This window comes from Petromyzon marinus, chromosome 25 (assembly GCF_048934315.1).
Source record: "Petromyzon marinus isolate PM22_M1 ecotype Great Lakes invasive population chromosome 25, UKy_Petmar_22M1.pri1.0, whole genome shotgun sequence".
In the NCBI taxonomy this organism is placed as follows: Eukaryota; Metazoa; Chordata; class Hyperoartia; order Petromyzontiformes; family Petromyzontidae; genus Petromyzon; species Petromyzon marinus.
In genome coordinates, this window is record NC_133691.1 from 6,772,683 (window position 1) to 6,791,808 (window position 19,126).

Genomic DNA, 19,126 nt, shown 5'->3' on the forward strand with positions numbered 1-19,126 from the left:
CCGGTACTGTTAGAGTGAGATGAGAGGTAAGGGATTGTGTGGAGGGGAGGAGAGTGAGATGAGGGAGGAGAGGCAAGCAAGGGCGAGTCCACGGAGCATCTTGAGGATGGTGAACGCGATCTTGAAATTGATCCAGGATTGAAAATGGAACCAGTGGAGCGAACGGAGTATTGGGCTCATGTGGTTCTCATTTATGGGCCCAGGTGAGAAATCTGGCATCCACATTTAGAATTTTAAACTATATAAAACTATACACTTTTAAATTACTCGCTAAGACCCACAGACTTATTAGCTATTTTCAGAGTCGGCCTGACTACAAATGATAGTTCAACGAAGTGGCTTATTACATGTGGGGATTTACTCTGAATGCACGTTGATTCTAAATGTGGAGGGTAAAACCCGTGGACCCGGAGAAAAATCCACACGACCACGGCGAGAGAGAGAGAGAGAGACATGCTAACTCTAAATAGAGAGAGAGAGACATGCTAACTCTAAATATTCAGGCATCATTGGGGTCGGGATCGAACACCACAACCTCCTGTATATCCAGGTGAGGGAGGTACCAATTCGCCACCGCGGCACCCCAATTTGTTAACTTGTAAATGCTAATTTTAAGGCAATGCAAAGTTCAGTGTAATGGTGTATGCAGAGAGTAATGTACGACAAGCACCACATCAAATAGGCCATTTCAGGTCATCTCATTAAATGAGCACCGGATCGGTTGACAGGTTGTGTTTTGTGTCGTGTTACTGTTCTGGGCAGGTTGCGTTTGTCTCATATTACCGGGCAGACCGAATGCACCGTGTGGTGGGCATTGCAAGGGCTGCAATGTGGATCAATCACAATTCAATGAACACACACCACGCCTGCTGTATCACGTTAACGTCAATCACACTGTGATCACGACAGACGCAGGACGGCAACGTGTTAGCGCTTAACAGCATCGGTGCCTACATTCTGGCATTTTAAATGAAAATGCATGATTGCGGAGTTGGGTTTTTCTGTAGCTTGATCGCTTGTTGCTGTTGTTGATGAATATTGAATACAAAGCAGGGACAAGGATGGTGTATGTTTATATACAGACTGACGCACCTATATATATGCATGCCCCAGTGACTTATAATGACCCTCTTACTTTCTTCTCAATGCACGATTGAATGTTGTGCAAGGGATGTCTCCATATCTCACAGAGGAGGAAAGTTAAACGATTTAATCGTTGCATTGAGCTTGGTGGCAGACGCGTAGGGGACTTTGAAAGTAAATGTTGTTCTTTTTATCTCTCTGTAATTTCTCCGTATTACTTAGCGGTGGGCACATGTAAACAGATCACCCAGAACATTCACTCTAATGTCAAGTGTCACCTTGTTCTTATGGAATGGAAATTTCCACACTGCCACGGCAGGAGACAGTCCCATATGCACGTACGTTGAACTTCTTTCGCACCGTGCGCAGCCAGCCGTCTCCCCATTGGATTGCCACTGTTGACTATTCACAAAGTGATGTTCATTTTAATACTCACCACTCCAAGCGATTATTTGAACTTGAAAACTTCCTATCGTGAGCTGCGTTATCCGTCAACACCACTTCCAAGCCATTCTTGCATCAAACCCGCTTTTCTATGTGTTTGGCAGTTTAACATTTTGAAGTTGATAAAACCCCCTTTGTAATATACTGCGTGTTATTGCAACAAAATCAATTATAGTTTGTGTGTGCGTGTAGTGCATCTACCAGTCGGTTAGTTAGTCCATAACATCTCGGCTTGTCTCGTAACCTCCTGCCAGCGAGCCTTTGACACATTACGTGGCATCAAAAGGCACCTAGCCTGGTACACGTGTCGTGGCGACGTCACGGCTGCTTAGTGGTGAATGGCGGTTGTTGTTGTGTTCATATTCAAGAGGCGGGTGGCATTTCATATGCATTGGCATTCCTGAAAATTGCACATTCCTATGGTGACAAGCAGCCGTTATCCGTTTAGACACGTTATAATCACAAGTACGTGCTGCGAGTGATCTGAATGACGCGGTTATCATTATTACACCAGACATAATGAGATGTAAATACGCTTCATGGGCCACGATTCCCTAACCCCCCCACCTCCCCCCGCAAAATTGCATTAGCCAAAATGACATCGACGGACGCGTTTAGGAAAGGACCCAACATTATTTTCATCAGAAACAAATAAACAGCTGTTGAGGATCCGCTTAACTGGGACAATTTATTATGCAGCGCATAATCCTGCACGCGGTGTACAAAACACATCGGGCGATAACGTGGCGTGACTGCACCACGTGTGCTCAATTAGAGATCTTCCCGGATCCACAGCGCATGCACGGCCAATTAAGCCATGGAGAGGCTCCTCTACTTACTGCCGCAATTCCATGAAGCGACTCCAACGGCGCCATGCAATTATATTTTAAATATAATCCCCGAACGAGATTTAAGTAGCCGACTGTCTTTATGGAGTGCTTGGTTTGTCAGTGTACTGGAGCTGTGCACGTACAGTTCACTTAACCGTGAAGCAAAATTATTATTTTGTTATGTTTTGTCATTTGTATCCAGATCGTGCCATCCGCGTCATTTCACGAGGCGACGTTTCTCCATTAGAATTTCTCGCAGTAGAGTGACCCATTCGTGTTTTTGAGAACGACGGATGGAAGTAGATAACACAGAGCTGCCTCTGAGATCCCTTTAAGTGACCTCTGGTGCACACAGTAGAAGGAAACACTCTCCAACCCACTCTGTATATGAGAGTAACATTCTTTGCATGACTGCATGACAATCAAACCTATATCTTCTTTTAGTTCTTAGTGCTGGAATTTAGCCAAATGGAGTGCAGAAGCAAACTCATTGCGATGGCCTTTTTGTTGTATTTATTGGTGCTCGTGCTGAGCCCATCGCATCACTTACACGCGAGGACCGGATGTAATCACTGGCGGACTGCCCGGATTCGAAACCCAGGGACTCATCGGTGCCAGCTCAGAGCTCTGGCCCCTGCACCACCCAACCACATGCCAGAATCGCTTAACTCTGAATAGAAATCATTAAACGGCAGAAGGTTGCCTCAATGATGAGAACTGATTCCTCGTCAGGGTTCACCCGAGACTTGATTAACACTAAATTGCTCAACACTGCGCACGTGACACTGTTGTATGCATGTGCGCTGAACTTCTTTCGCACCGTTCGTCGTCAAATGTGCTAATCAGGGGTGCGGGTGAAGGACAAAACTGTTGGCTAACTGTAATTGGCTACAGTAAATGACAATCGTGTAAATATTAGTGTAAAGTCATTTGGCAAACCACCGTTGGATGAAGGCCTCTCCAAAAAATGTCGGTCATGGGGTTTATTTGACCACACTTCAGCATACTGGTCAGAGCTTCATAGCTCATCGGATTCCTCCCGTCTAAATAGAGATTCCGATTGATTCTGGTGCAGGACTGATTTGGATATCACTCATCGCTGATGTTAGTCGTGGCTAGGAATCGAATTCAGGTTTTCGAGTTCACGGTGGAGGGTGCTAAAACGCCCCACTGCTCCACTCTACTCCACACTGCTCCACACTACACTCGACATTCACTCTACGATTGGCTAAAACGCCCAGAGGCAATCGGAGCAGGCAAAAGTTGTCTGGTTTTGATGAATATGGCAGGGCTGAGAAAAGACAACAGATTCAAACTAGCTGGATAAATAAAGTGGGACCGGCATTAAACGCCCAGATGCAATTCTCAGCATGTTCTGAGGCTGCGCCTAAATTCATTTTCATAAATGTGCTGGAACGTGTGCAGAATATGTTCCACTGTATTGTATATACAACACAGGCCGCCACATTTATATCTTGATAAAATTACCAAAACACATCACTTTGCCGATTTGCCCTTTTGATAGTGCTGGAAATCAAGCAATGAGTAATATCTGCCAAATAAATGAATATGTATTCTCTACTTCTAACGTCTTTGCCATGGAAATGTGAAATGCTCACACCTGGCTCAAGGCTACTAACAGACTTGTGCTGCCCCACTTCAGAAAGGAGACGCTTAATAATAAACACAATAATCACAGTGTATAGCCATTGATCAGTCTGCTACTTTTTAAGGCCTCCCCATGCTGTGCCAGGCACGGGGGTGTTTGGCCATTCTTCACTACATTGGTTGGTGAAGGAACGGCCTAAGACTGGTTTAGATGTCACTCTCTCCTGCTGTAAGCCGTCTCCTGGCATTAAACTCAGGTTGATAGGTTGATTGCGAAGTGCACTGACTACTGCACCATCGTTCCATCCCCTGTGTATTTTGTACTAAAGACTCCGTTGCACCATTTTAAAGAGTAGGTCATTCTAGGCTGATGTTATATCCATCCCAGTTTACAAATTATAAAATAAATTATCCACATCTGAATGACAGAAAGAAAATAGATCACGTCAATTTCATTTTTCTCTGGCACAAATCTGCCACTCAAAGCGCCATCACCTTAAAACACAAACTCAACATCACATTCTAAAGATCCTAAACAATGAGTTATATACAGAGTGCTTAAAAATATATTAACACTTACATGGGACTATCGCTTTTAATGGAATATGAATGGATACTATACACTGTAACATGATAACAAATGTATGTTAATAGCTGAAAAAGGTCGAAGAGTCTCCATTTGTTCGCCATTATTATCAACACGTGCCTGGACTTTTCTCCAGGTGGTCTCCAGGGCCTGGAGACACCTTTCTCGTGGTATTGTTGCAAATTCTCCGAAGTGTTCACATTTTTTTGAAGCACTCCGTATATCTACAAAGCATCCACAGGCGTTTCAAATGTAAAATAAATAAAATCAAGTTATGGCCGTGAGTTAGTCGTAGTTCAAATGTAAAATAAATAAAAGCAAGTTATGGCCGTGAGTTAGTCGTACGTCAGTGAAAAAATAAGTTTTGTTGAGTCGTGACTTGAATGATGCGATTAAATTTATCGTGCGGATTGTTTCGGGGAAGTTGTTCCAGAGGTGTGATGCTGCAAATGAGACATATCTCTCCAGCCCCATGGTTTTGTGTTTAGGTTTTTGTTTGTCGTAGGAGTGTTTGGGTTGTGGAGTGAAGTGATCTGTCGTTTTTGCTTGATCTGTATGAGGTTTCTGATGTATGGTGGAGCTTGTTTATGTATTTCTTTGTGTATGTATGTATGTTGAACTTCTTTTTTCAACCATACGTAGCCAACCGTGCTGATTAGGGGTGCGGGGGAAAGGACAACAAACTAAACACATAAAGCAGAACGTTTTTTTAAAGTGATGCACTATATGCTGCCTATGATTTGAATTGTGTACAATTTTAGATATTTGCAAATACTTTGTACAGAAGTTAGTTATAATGCTTATAGGTAAAATTGGGCATATCAAATAATGAAGGGCACACCATTATTGTAATGCCTCAATAATGCATTTCTGGATTATAGTATTTACAATCATAATTATTTCATTACCCCAACAAATGTATCAGCGACTCAAGGCTCATATCGAAGAGCATCCTGCTTGAGATGTCTGCCTATAATTCCACGCATATGATCATGATAATATGTTTTGTGTTTTGTTTGTTGTCCTTCCCTGCATCTCCGATAATTAGCGGTGGGAGCACCCACACTGTGTGTGTATGTGACCCTATTTTTGCCGGGAGGCTAAAATGCAGCAAGTTGACACAGTAGAGGACACAGCTGGTGCCAAGGTGGCGAGATGTTAACTACTTTGCTTGGTATACAGGAGGTCGTGGGCTCGATCCCGACCCTCATTTCTGTATATTTGGAGTTTGCACATTCTATCCCGTGGTTGCGTGGATTTTCTCCGGGTCCTCCGGTTTTTCATTTGGAGCAATTGGCTGCTGTACATTTCCACGTGAAAAGCCACTTCATTGAGCTATCATTTGTTGCCAGGTGGCTTCTGAAAAATAATTATATAGACAAATGGGCCTTACCTGGTAAAATAAAAAGATAGCACCTGCCAGTCATCTCAGTCAGTGGGCATTGATACACATGCCCAACTGCACCTTTGTCTGCCTTCGTGGTGACATGGACTGCACTCTTCCAAGATTCTCATTTTAGGCTGAATTTACCGAGTTGAAGCCCAGGCTAAAATGCAGATAAAATATACTGTTTTGTGTTGTGTCTGGTAATTTAACCTGGGTTGTTGGAATCGTAGTGCACTGTGCTTGCCACTGTTGACACAAACTTACATTTTCAATGTAATCAACGTTCCCACAATCACTCCTGTCCCAGCATACACATAATGCACAAGTAGACGCCTTTCCATTAAGCTCGACATATCACGCAGGGACCTTTCCTATCTTGATGGATGACGATCTGTGAACATGTTTGTGTTGTTGTGTTTAATCACATCACTGCATTTAATTACGTATTATTGTGTGTGTGTGTGCATTATCACACGTGCACCCACGACGCTTTTCTCATACAAGGATCATCATTACAATGCGTTTTTTGTGTTCAACATGTTAAAGATGAGCTGTTGTACTCACCCAACGTTGCTGTGGTTATTAATCAGTGAATATGCTTCGCGGCTGGTCATCAAATGTCCCACAAACGGAGGATGACAAGGGGGCACTTTTTAAATTCCACTTTGTGAGACGAAAAAAAACCCATCCCTTTACCCAAGCTCCCTTGGGGATCCCAATTTCCATTTGGATACGGTCTGAGCATTTGTGTGATTTTTATAAATGTATTTAATATTTATTTATTTGTTCAAGGACTGCGAGGAAAGGACAATTTCGTGTGTTGACAGCCACTTTAGAAGGGCGTTCATTGTATCAATGACAGCACGGTGAGCTTGTGCTCAGTGTGCGGGGGGAAGGTTACCCATGCCTTGAACAAAAACTCTGAAAGCGTGGCTTTATCGTGCATCGGAGGTACACCCTTTTATAATTACCACAATAAAAGGTAAAGATGCAGTCCTACAAATGCTTGCATGCTACTGCCGGTGTAAAGGGTTTCGGACTAGAGGAGTATATTTTTTTGCCTACATTTCCATGCTGGTAAAACTTATAAGAGGTGGGAGAAACCTCCACTTTACTACACCACACTTGGACCTGCTATTCGACGAACCGTGGCATACCCATTCATGCCGCTGGGGTGGAGAGAGGCGGAGAGAGTTCAGAAACTTGCAGCATTGTTTTAACGAGCGTCCTAGGACACTGAAGCGGCAACCTCTGAATTGCATACATTTGTATTATTTTCATAAAAAATGACAATGATTGTTTTGGCCTATTAACTATGAATACTTTCTACACAGTACAGCAAACCCTTCCTTCTCGGGGGTTTAACTCTCGCGGGTTTGCACCACATTTATTGAGGTACGCTACGTATTTTTTGTTTCCATACGACACATTTACGGTACAAATTATATTGAACGCGAGGAAATACAAATCACATGTTACATTCTTAATGCCGTTTAATGTTTGGGTCGATGTAGAGTAACATTAAATAAAAGGAAGGGGTGGGTGGGTGTAGTATTACAAACCGTTCACCAATCCCTCGTTTTCCCATTTGCCTTTTGAGTTTGCGGATCGCGGATTTTGCCGAATTCGGCTATTTCCAAAAACGTAACCCACGCCATGGCCAAGGGTCTGCTGTATTGCTGTTCCACTTGGTGCAAAATACAGCACGAGTCCAGCCTGATCGCCTTTCGAATAATGTATCTTATACAATATCACTTTTATTTATAACAGGAGTTTAAGACATTGTGTTGTTCGTTTCGGGGGTAAAGTGCTCATAGAAATAATGATAAAACTTCATTGTATGCATTCGCACATTTGAAAGCTCCTCCAGTGTTTGATAAAGCAACATTAGACAACATCTCTGTCGCCAATGGCTTGTTGATTCACGTAAGGGTTGTGCGTTCCCAATTTCCGGATAAATCAGAACAATTCGAAAACCAGGCCGAGGTTACAATGTTTTGAATGATACGTAAAAAATAAATCCCTTTGGTTTGACCTGAGAGTATAATGTCACGCGGAGTAACGCGGCATCACGACCACACTTCTTCAGTCGAAATTGGCTTCACGGAAACATCGAGGTTGTCATTAAAATTCTGAAAATAGAGTGAGTTTAACACGTAGACTTTCGCGACCAATGTCATCCATAATCTAGTTTTTTGGGTTAGATCGCATATTTCTAGTCTGCAATGTTTAAATTTGCTAAACCTTGCTAAGTCGTCTATTCAACTGAAAATGTTAATTGAACTTTTACCTGCAACGTTTTTGCAACGAAGTTTTTCATTTAGAATTTCGGCGACGAGAGGACATAGATTAATCCAGACTCGCCACCGTTCGTGTGCAACCGATAAATCGCCACAGTTTTAGAATTCGCAGCTCTGTGTTTCAAGGTCAGTTAGTAACCGAGACCAATGTGAAAGCTACAACAACCGCCATTCACCACTAATTGGCTTGTGCCAGGCCATGTGCACTTTAAGGTCCACGTGAAGTGTCGATCGCCCGCCGGCAGACGAGTCACGGGACAGACCCAGATGCCGTGGGTTGACTGACTGAGATGACTGGCCGACGCACCACCTGAACGACTGTGGAAGCTACAGAAACGCGCACGCGCGCACACATTGAGAGGGGATCTGGCGATAGGGTTTATTTCAGCCCTCAGCACCTGGTCACGGGCAATTTCCTTTCGACAATACGGTGCTGGAGAAATGTAATTAGGGGGAACACAATTAGGTTTGGTTTCATTGGAAGTGCTTTCCCAGCGCTCTTTTAATGCATTTCCGCTGATGAGCTTGAGTGATAAAATGGGATACCCGATTTGCCCAAAAGCAGCACTCCTGCTTTTCGTAGGGAGGAAAGCACGTAAGGTTTTTACGGTAAATTCGAACAGAGAGGGCCACTGCATCGTGCGCTTTAAGATTCGCTCCTGCGGCCGTCTGGAACGCCCTTCATTCCGATATTAGGAAGCCACTTAAGCTGTAGCACTGTGAATTATGGATTGAAAACTAAATTCTTCAGAAATGCTTTTTGTGTTCAGTTTGTTGTCCTTCACCCGCACCTCCGGTTCGCGAAGTTAGCTACGTGAGGTGCGAAATAAGTTTAACATATAGAATGAGAATAAAATAATAAAATAACACAATAAAATTCTCACGACGTTTCGGCCGCTTGCCTTGTGGCCGAAACGTCGTGAGAATTTTATTGTGTTATTTTATTATTTTATTCTCATTCTACGTGACTTTACCGAACTAACCAAAGAAGATGAATCCTTGCAGTCACGAAAGCTTCAAATCGAAGTTTAACATCCACACATATATATACAAGCGAGAGTTAGGTTCGGGTATGAAGTGACCCTTAAAACAAAATAGCCTTTGAATTGAAAGTGACCAAAGGTAGCAAAACGTGGTCACGGTTTTTGTTGTTGTTTAAGTTAAAAGCCTGCTTTGAGATATGTGTTCAAAATGAAAATAAACCGCATTGAAATCAATACATTTACTTGTAGGTTTATTGCCAATTCTCTAGCCGTGTGTGGACAAATTGTACTTTAAATCCTGTAATTGATAAACACGGTGAACTGTAAAGTTTGTTTACCATTGCTCATATCGCGCTGCGACATTTCAAAGCTAATAACAATAACTCAGAAGGGAGCACGTATGGATATCTTGGCGTCAGTGATGTCCAAGTAAAGTACGGAAGTTGATTTGCGGCCCTTTATAAAATCCACCGCTGGAAGGCCCCCACCACTTCGGGTTCTTTGAACAATTCTTCACACCAGTGCCGGATTATCCCAGTGGCAAAAGTAGCTACATATGTAGCTATGGGCCCCGCACTTTTAGCGGCCCCGCGCTAAATGCTTTCGAGCTATCAATTCCGGTTCAGTGATTCCGCACTTGCTCTATTACTATAGTACTATACTGCCTTCAACTTTTATGAACGACTGCGTGTTTAAGGTTAGCGATTTGTCGTATTATATGGCTGTATGGCAAATGAAAAAATACAATTACTTTGCTATACAAGTTGAAAATTTGTGTTTTAATATTTACGTGTTTTTTTTTAATTTAGGGCCCCTTTATAACTTATGCTACAGGCCCCGCACTAGCTAAATCCGGCACTGCTTCACGCCATGTCGGTGAGTGGTGGGTTGGGAAAGTGCTCTTCGCCGCTTCAGATATCGCTCGCGACTCGACGTCAGATGTGGCCAAAAATAATTCGGTGCGCACCGACCACTGTGCCACAGCTCCACCCAATTCAACAAGGCGTGATTAATGGAACGGTAACCCCCCCCCCCCCAAAAAAAAGAAGCAACACGGAGGAATGACCGAACAGACCGACAAACGCATGAATACCAAACAAGGCTCTGCCCGTGGCCATACTGTAGGAATACAATTCCATTCGGATAAATGATCTGCGTTTGATTCGTATCGCGTTAGAGAGGATCTGCTTGGCTGAGTGTGCTTTTCAATGCACCGTTTGGACAAGAGTGGTGAATGATTTTGCCGAGTGTACGTGTGTGCGTGTTTGTGTGTGCGTTTTTGTGTTTGCTAGTTGGGGAGGTGAACGCACTCAGCAACTTTCTGTACTGCACCAAAATCCCATCACCCTGGGCTTAATTAAAGGCCATGTACACCTTTGGCAATTGCCATTTGAATGCGGCTCGGGTCTCCCCGAGGTCAAATCAGCCTTAAGCGAGTATTTGGTGTTATCAGTACCATGCTGTGCTTAATTGGCACACAATTTTTAATACAGGAATAAAATACAATCCCCTCTGTTAATCCCTCGGAATTCTCAGTTGACTTGTGCAACCCAAGCAATCAATTCATCACGCTCGCAGTTTACCCTCGGTCAGACTTGCCATAGTAAATTATGTTTCAAAGCATCACTCAAATTCAAGCGTTGCAGACGTTAATTAGTTGATTTTAACTTATAACCAGGTAAGAGCTTATTCAGATCTCAGTGGACACCTGGATTAAATAAGTACTGTACAGCGATTTCCGATGTGTACACTAAAAACGAGGCGTAAAATTCGAGACAAATAATGATAAACCAAATTAATATTAAATGCTACGTTCAGATATATAAAGGTGGCAAGGGTGCAGTCCTGCAATTGCCTGCTCACGTCACTGCTGAAGGATGGGCCTCCACTCGAGGGAGTTCTAGGGGCTGTTTTGGCCTACTTTTCCACGCTGCCGGCCAGACGTCTTGGAAGAGGTGGTCGTGCCTGCACCTTTCCCCTCCGCGCGTGACTTGCCGATCGATTGACTCCGTGGTGCGCCCATTATACTGTTGGGTTTGCTCGGCGTGGGAAAACAGCTGATGCATCTGCCAGCCATCTCAGTCAGTCAACCCACGGCACCTGGGCCTGGTTCCGGGACCTCCTGCCAGCGGGCCTTTGGCACTTCACGTGGCCTCAAAGTGCACCTAGCATGGCACAAGCGGCGTGGGGGGCGTCACCGTCACTTAGTGGTGAACGGCGGTTGTTGCTGAGTTAATACTGTTGGGTGGATAGAGGCGGGTGGAGGGGGTGTTTGCGAAACTACCCCTTTGGTTGCAACTACAATGCCGGGAGATGAGATGGAACCGGCCTTCTCTGGATTAGAAGTCCAATGTACCAACCGTTACACCACCACGGCAAACGCGTGAAAAATATATCAGAAGCCCTCGCATTCCTGACTGGCAAATAGGGCTTCTGATAGCGAATTGAAATCCAAGCGAGGTGGAACGGATGCTCACCGGTCGCGTGGACGCGATGCAATTTCCACGTGCGATGTTGGGGGGGGGGGCAATCGCGAATGAGAAGGGGTTTAGCCAAACGTTGCGGTGACTCTTGGAAGGTGACTGAAATGTGTGGAGGGCGTCTTCAATCACGAGGATTCGCCTCCGCGTGGGCTCGGCAACCGCGTTCCCCGGGGACCGGCGAAGCGAAACGTCGCGCTGGCCGATGCGACTCGCGAGCGTGAATGCGACTTAAGTGGACATCGCGCATGCACGATCCGTACCCACGAGCGAGCTGCCAAACCCGGCCGGAGGGGTGGTGGTGGTGGTGGGGGGGGGGAGCGTGTGTGGAGGGTTCGCATCCCCCTTCGTCTGACGGGGCCACTTAGGGAGGTGTTGTTGACGTGTGCCTGGAGAGATGGCCTTTAAAACGGTGAAGGTATGCATGCGCACGGGCTTGCTTAGCGGCTTAACGGCGTATAAATGAAAACAGACAGTCAGCCCTCTTTTACAAGCACTAATTTATTTTTTTATTCCATTTCAGCAAGCGCTCGTAGATAATAATTTTCACGCACTGCACACGCACGTGCGCGCATATAACACACATATAACAGACCTAACACGCACAAAGATACCTCGTGTAGCCTAAACAAAGTGTTGGGGCAAGTGCTGTTTGCGAGCACCTATGAAGTCCGGCCGCCTTTGCCTCCCAATTGGCGATGTTTTACTCATCGCACCCGGTACTCATTTGAGGCTGAGTCGACCTAGAGAAGGGCCAGGGCCGGTTCAGGTAATCGTCAATGGTTTTGGCCGTGAGCGGGAATTGAACTCGGGTCGTGGGTTTGAAGCGCAGTGCGCTAACCACTCCGCTACCACTCCCCGACAAAGGCAAAGATTCCCCCTTATAGCCTGAACAGATTGTTGGGGCAATCTGTTGTTGGTGCTGTTAGCGAGCACCTATAAAGGCCTCCCCGACACACACATAATTATTATTGAATAATCTTGCACGTAATGATGACACATAATGGGTGTTAAATGCTTCTGGACACTCGTTTGAGGTTAAATAGTTGTGCAGAAATTAATTGGGCATTAGAGCGGTGTCTATTTGTGAAGGTCACATAAATTACGTGGTCAAGCCAGACGTATGATTTTCTTTTCTGCACGCCACAATGATAATTTGAATCGGTAATTGCGTCCGCCTGCCATTTCGCCTTTAACTTGCAGCGATGGATATTAAGTCCAGGCAAGGGAGGCAGAATGCAATTGTTAATCAATTTTAATCGTCTCCGCACTTTGCCATTTTTTTATAATTTAATGTGGGGTAGCAAACGTAAACGACAGAGCAATGCAAATTGTGACAAATATAAAAGTGGATAGTTTATATTCTGGTTAGACTCCTGCAGGTATCGGGTTGTCTGTTCGTGAACAGATTGTGTGATAATGCCGCTGCATTGGCAGCAGTGCACAAGCTCAGATAGCAAACAAATCTCAACATTTCGTTTTAAAGCTTTCGTGACTGCAGGGATTCATATTCTTGGTTCTATCGGTAAAGTCACGTAGAAGGGAAATAATAAAAATAAAACGTCGTGAGAATTTGATTTATTATTTTTATTATTTCCCTTCTACGTGACTTTACCGAAAGAACCAAGAATATAAATCTCAATATATTCGTCAATAACACTGTGGCCTAAGAAGGAAAAAAATACGTAATTGGAGAAGTTTTGAGCAATGGCCCTTCTTCATAGCACTTTAAAAAAAAGATGTATTGCCTGAGGGGGCGACACTCTGTCGTCCATACGGATGGAAACAGATGGCGATGTGTCCACGTACCGCCTTCTCTGGACGAGCCAGGGTTATGGCACCATCTCGATGCCCATGGGAAGGGAGTTTCACAACAATTGTGCGATCGATCCACCCGCTCTCGCCGCCTCCACAGTGCTGGATTACAGGCCACGTGCGCAGCCACCACCACCACCGCCACCACCACGTCATATTTAGCACCAAACACGGAGCATTAGCATGGAATTGTCAATCACGCTGTTAAGTACATGAAAGCTAATATACACTGCTGAGGCTACTTTCCTAAATCATTACATTCACTAACAGGCAATGCACAGTTTGTAACGTGAATTCACATTTTATTCCGTGAATTAATTTTAGGGTCTAGATACTTTGCTTATCCTTAATATTCGTGCTCATTCGCGCATAACTCACAAAGCTGTTTTGCTATGAAGTGAAGCATTACAGTCTCTGCAGCGAAGCGATTTTCTTTAATAACAAAAAAACATTTATGCAGGGTGTCCGTGCCACATTGACATCACGTGAATGTAATGCATCATTGAATATGCAGTCTGTCAGCTGCAGATAAAACATTTGACTGTAAATATATACGTACGTATGTGAAATATACAGGCAAAGTGCGTATAGCACGCACGCACATTTTTCAAGCCAACTAATAGCCCTTCGTGATGTCTCCCGTTCTCTTCCCCAGAATCCTCCCTGCTGACTATTCCAGTAAACACGGAACGTTATGTCAACGTTGGTCTCACCGTTCCAACCACATTCCAACGTTGGCCCAACGTTGGCATGTGGTTGGAACTGTGAGACCCAACGTTGGCCCAACGTTGGCATGTGGTTGGAAATGTGAGACCCAACGTTGGTCTCACGTTGGTGCCAATGTTGGTCTGACGATTCCAACCACGTAACCAACGTTGGCCCAACGTTGGCATGTGGTTGGAACTGTGAGACCAAACGTTGGCCCAACGTTGCCATGTGGTTGGAAATGTGAGACCCAACGTTGGTCTCACGTTGGTGCCAATGTTGGTCTGACGATTCCAACCACGTAACCAACGTTGGCCCAACGTTGGCATGTGGTTGGCCCAACGTTGGCCCAACGTTGGCACATTTACTTGGTATGTGCTATGCATTTACGCTGCTTTCTTTTTAAGGATTGCGATCACAAACCTGTACTTTCCCGAATCTTTTGAAGCACTTCCTAAAAAGGACACTCCAGCGTGCGAATGTGGAGAGCAACTTGGTGCAACAGGACATCTCGCGAACAAATGTCACTCTGCCCATCACCCCCACCCCCCCCCCCCCACGGAAATGTCTGTGACATTCGCACCGCATCTCGCGATGCTCTTGACATGATATCCAAATGTAAAATGACAGTGTGTGAAATGTTTTTGTTCCTCTATACGACATCACGCTTAGTCTTTATTTCTGCCCAGCTCATTCCCCCACACCCCCCTCGCCATTGTATGCAAACCCCGCATTTCAAAACTACCCAGTCTTCTGATAACATCCTTTATCATTGTCTTGACAGTTTGCTTACTCAGCTCTCTACCAAGTGAAATCAAGATTGCTATGGATAAAAAAAAATGTATACTGCTGTATATGCAAAAACACATGCAGTGGTCATACATTACATTTCTTATTGCCTATTCAGAATGCCATCGAATTAAACGTGTCTCATCACACGATAATGGGATTACAAAGTAGGACACAGAACGCTGATAATAAAATACAAGACGATGCAACCCAGTAATACCCCGGTCTACGTCAAGGATGCGCTCCTGAAAGATGCGACGACGAATATCGAAACGACGTGAATCGAAGCGATTTACAGGGTAGGTGGTGGTGGTGGTGGCGGCGAAGGCTGAGAGGCGCCGGATAAAAAGAAAGGACGGACGATGATGCCGTCAGCGACGTAAGTGTGGGGTTGAGGCGACGCACATCGGGGAGTGGTGTTCATAATGAAGTGACGACGCATTTGCGAAACGAAGTCCAAAGGGAAGAGGTATTTCTGACAGACGAGCCCATTTCACTGCCACGTCTAATATGCTCACGATGTCCTCGTGGCATCCCCTTCCTCGGTCCATTAGTGGTTCTGAGTCACTTTTTAAAGTCACGTCTTCGCACTCACCTATTTGTAAGGATTTCCCCGTAACGTAAGATTTGAAAATCAATGTTGTTGCCTCATTGGATTTCTCTGTAATTATCATTCGCCGCTATCATAGTTCTTCGTTTTAGTTGGAATTTCGAGTGAGGTCATTGTTATTATCAGCTTGCTATTTCGCTTAGATTTTATCTCGACTTGTGAGTGTAGTTTTTTTTTTTACGTACAGCGCTTTCAGATACGTACTTAAATATGAAAGGCGCTTTATTAAATAGACATTATTATCACTTCATGACAGTCCACGGACATATGTAATGTACGACAGTACACGTACAGGACAGTACACGTGTAGAGTTCATGCGTGGGGCAGGCTGAGGTGATCAGAATCAGAATATGTATTCGTACCGCAGGAGAAATCCGATGAGCTATAAAGCTCTTTTTCGAAGATGTCCAGTATTTCACTGATGATGCACAGTATGTGGGTGGTCATGCAGGGGGGGGGGTGGACAAAGAGATCACGCCTGGGGCAATTATGGAAAAGAAAGGCACGCATATTCGGGATAGGGGGAAGACGGGGAAAAAACACAAATCCTAAAAGACATATACAGGGTGCTTCAAAAAAATGTTAACACTTCGGAGACTTTGCAACAATACCACGAGAAATGTGCTGCTGCCTCCGGGCTCGGGAGAGCACCTATAGAAGATTCCAGGCCACGTGTTGATAATGATGGCGAACAAATGGGATACTCTATTGCCTTTTTGAAGCTATTAACATGCATTTGGTTATCATGTTACAGTGGATATATGATCCGTTATTTTTTTCCAATAAAAACAATAGTCCCATAATAAGTGTTAACACATTTTTGAAGCACCCTGTATATTGTCGTGAAAGGAGAGCAGAGGGGGATATAAAGAGGTGGACGACAGGGACTCGTTGCTCCGGGAAAAGAAAAAAAACACGCTGGTAGTCAACTACAAGCGTTCGTGCTGTTCCCTGCCCTCCCCGAAAAATGTTCGTGTTCGTATGAGCGGAACAATGACAGTTCCCGTACCAGGGCAACCCACGTGGACTCCCGTCTCACACGAGTTTGCGTGTCCACGTATCAGCGCCTTCGGGGCACACTTTCAGATGTTTTTTGTTGTTGTTGAACATGCTATGAACAGATGCTCCATAAATCCTCGCTTCTGCGAGGGCAATCTAAACCAGTTCAGCTCTTTATTAAACACACCGCCTGTAATTGAATGCACAGACAAGTGTAAACAACAACAGACGACACGGAACAAATGGTAGTGAGTGAGATTATAATTTAAATAAATGTCCTATTCAGTAAATGTGCTGATGCACTTGGGTGTGCTAATCGCCCGTGGCCTGATATGAACATATGAGCGCGTCAATAAAAGAAACGCTTATATCTGATGGGAGTACGGTCCTGTATTGCGGACATACAACCGATAACCACAATTTAATGAACAAAAATAAACAAAACCCCAATGCAGCAAAGATGTGTGTCTGATTTTTTTTTCAAACGAATCCCCAGATGTAACGGCTTTGATAAGTTCGTTGAGTCTTGACTAGTGTATGCCTCGATATGGTTTTTACTGCAACAATAGTTGATAAAAACAAAATTAAATGGTATAATATTCTTGGTTCTTTCGGTAAAGTCACGTAGATAGAAAACAAAAATAATAATAAAATTGAAGAAGACCGCCTGTTTTGCAATCGAAACATCGTGGGTTTTTTTATTTTATTTTAAATGTATTTAAATGTTGAATTTTAAATTAATTTTACTATTTTGATTGTGGTTTTTTGCTTTTATTATTTTAAATTTATTAGTTTTGATTATTTTTTATTTTAAACGATTTCTATTTATTTATTTTTTCTATCTACGTTACTTTACGGAAAGAACCAAGAATATTAATTTCTGCAGTCACGAAAGTTTTATGTCAACATTTAAATTGTATAAGAATAGGGTTTACCCTTTTCTGGCAATAAAACAGTTTGTGTTAATATGTTCAAACACCAAACAGAAGCCTTTTGCAAGGAATCAAGTCTGCATTAACCACACGTACTTGTGGTGAACATGCGAACAAAACATGCTCTGATTTATGCATTGTCTTTGAAAGTGATTTGTCTACACCAGAGACAGCCTTCTTTAGGGCCTAGTCTCTACCGGTGTCAGACCAGAGAACGCGAAAAAGCGAACAGCACAAAGATAATGCCACTACCAGGGCATTGGTAGCTCGGGGTGTGCAGCTACAACAAGGGGCCTTTCTTGCCAGTATCAAACTATATTAATAGGTTTTAACCATAGCTATATTAAATGGCTATTATATAGGTAAATGGTTATATTTCTTTTGGCCCAAACGGATTTCCATCAGCGCCAAACAAAAGCTCGACGATAACGAGTATCAATTTCTCCATTTCTAAAGATTAATACTAGCATAAAGTCATTTGGGCCTTTTTAAAAACTGCGTTTTGCTTATAGCTGCGCTCTAGACACCACGTTAGCCAAGAACAACGCAATGTCCGTATCCCCGGCCCGTGAAAAAGTGTCCGTTTAAACTGCAGCCTGGAAACGTTCGTGCTAACAACCCCAAATGATGGGCTGTGAGCTTGGAAGTCCTCTCAAGCGAGAGGGGCCATCTTCTGTCATCTCCCCATGCACAAAAGCACGTAAAAGGCTCCCTGCGTGTGGCCGTTATTTGAAATCACACGAACGTCATCCAGAATCTGCTTTGTCAGCATGAAGCCAGGCGTTGTGACCCCCCCCCCCCCCCACGTCTCCTGGGAGCCAGCGCTTTGGCGGCAAGGGTTTGACCGATCGTGCAGATGTTGGCTGTGTGGTGGCCACTTTGCGGTACAGCGGTAGAGATAACTGAGCGTTGAACCCATCTGTGCGGTGCTATTACTGCCAATGTTCCACTTGTAGAGCATTTTCTCCAGGTACTCGTTTCATCCCAAGAACAAAATAACAATTGGTGGCATTGGCCATCGAACAGGTCTTGCCTTGTAACAGTCCATCAAGCTCCTGCATACGAGCTAATACATTTGCCTTAGGGGCCGTCCATAAATCACGTCACGTGCGTATTTAATGTGGCGCTGCACTCTGATGTTGTAGGAGAAAACATTTATAAAAAAAAGTCTATTTCATTAAGTAGAACGTGTTGTCTATATTTATTTTAAGTTGCGCATTTTGATGTGACGTCACATTTCTCAACCCCCCCCCCCCCCCCTCGTCACACATCGTCACAAATGTCTAACCCCGTCCCCCCTCCCCCAGGTGCGTGACGTCATTTATGGACGGTTCCTTCTCCTCTGCCGTGGACCTCTTGTGCACGTCCACTCCTATGGCTGCAGCTCCATCACTAGTCTCGACCACCGGCCGTCGTGCCATCGAACAAACAACTCCCGCTCAGGCCCCCGTTACGTTTTCTTATCAGCCAATTACGATGTCTATACTTTGGATACGTTCCCTAAATCCGCACGTTCTAATTTCCGTCGTTAAGCGTCATTCCAAGCATGCGCCTCTCCACGCTTCTTTGCGCAA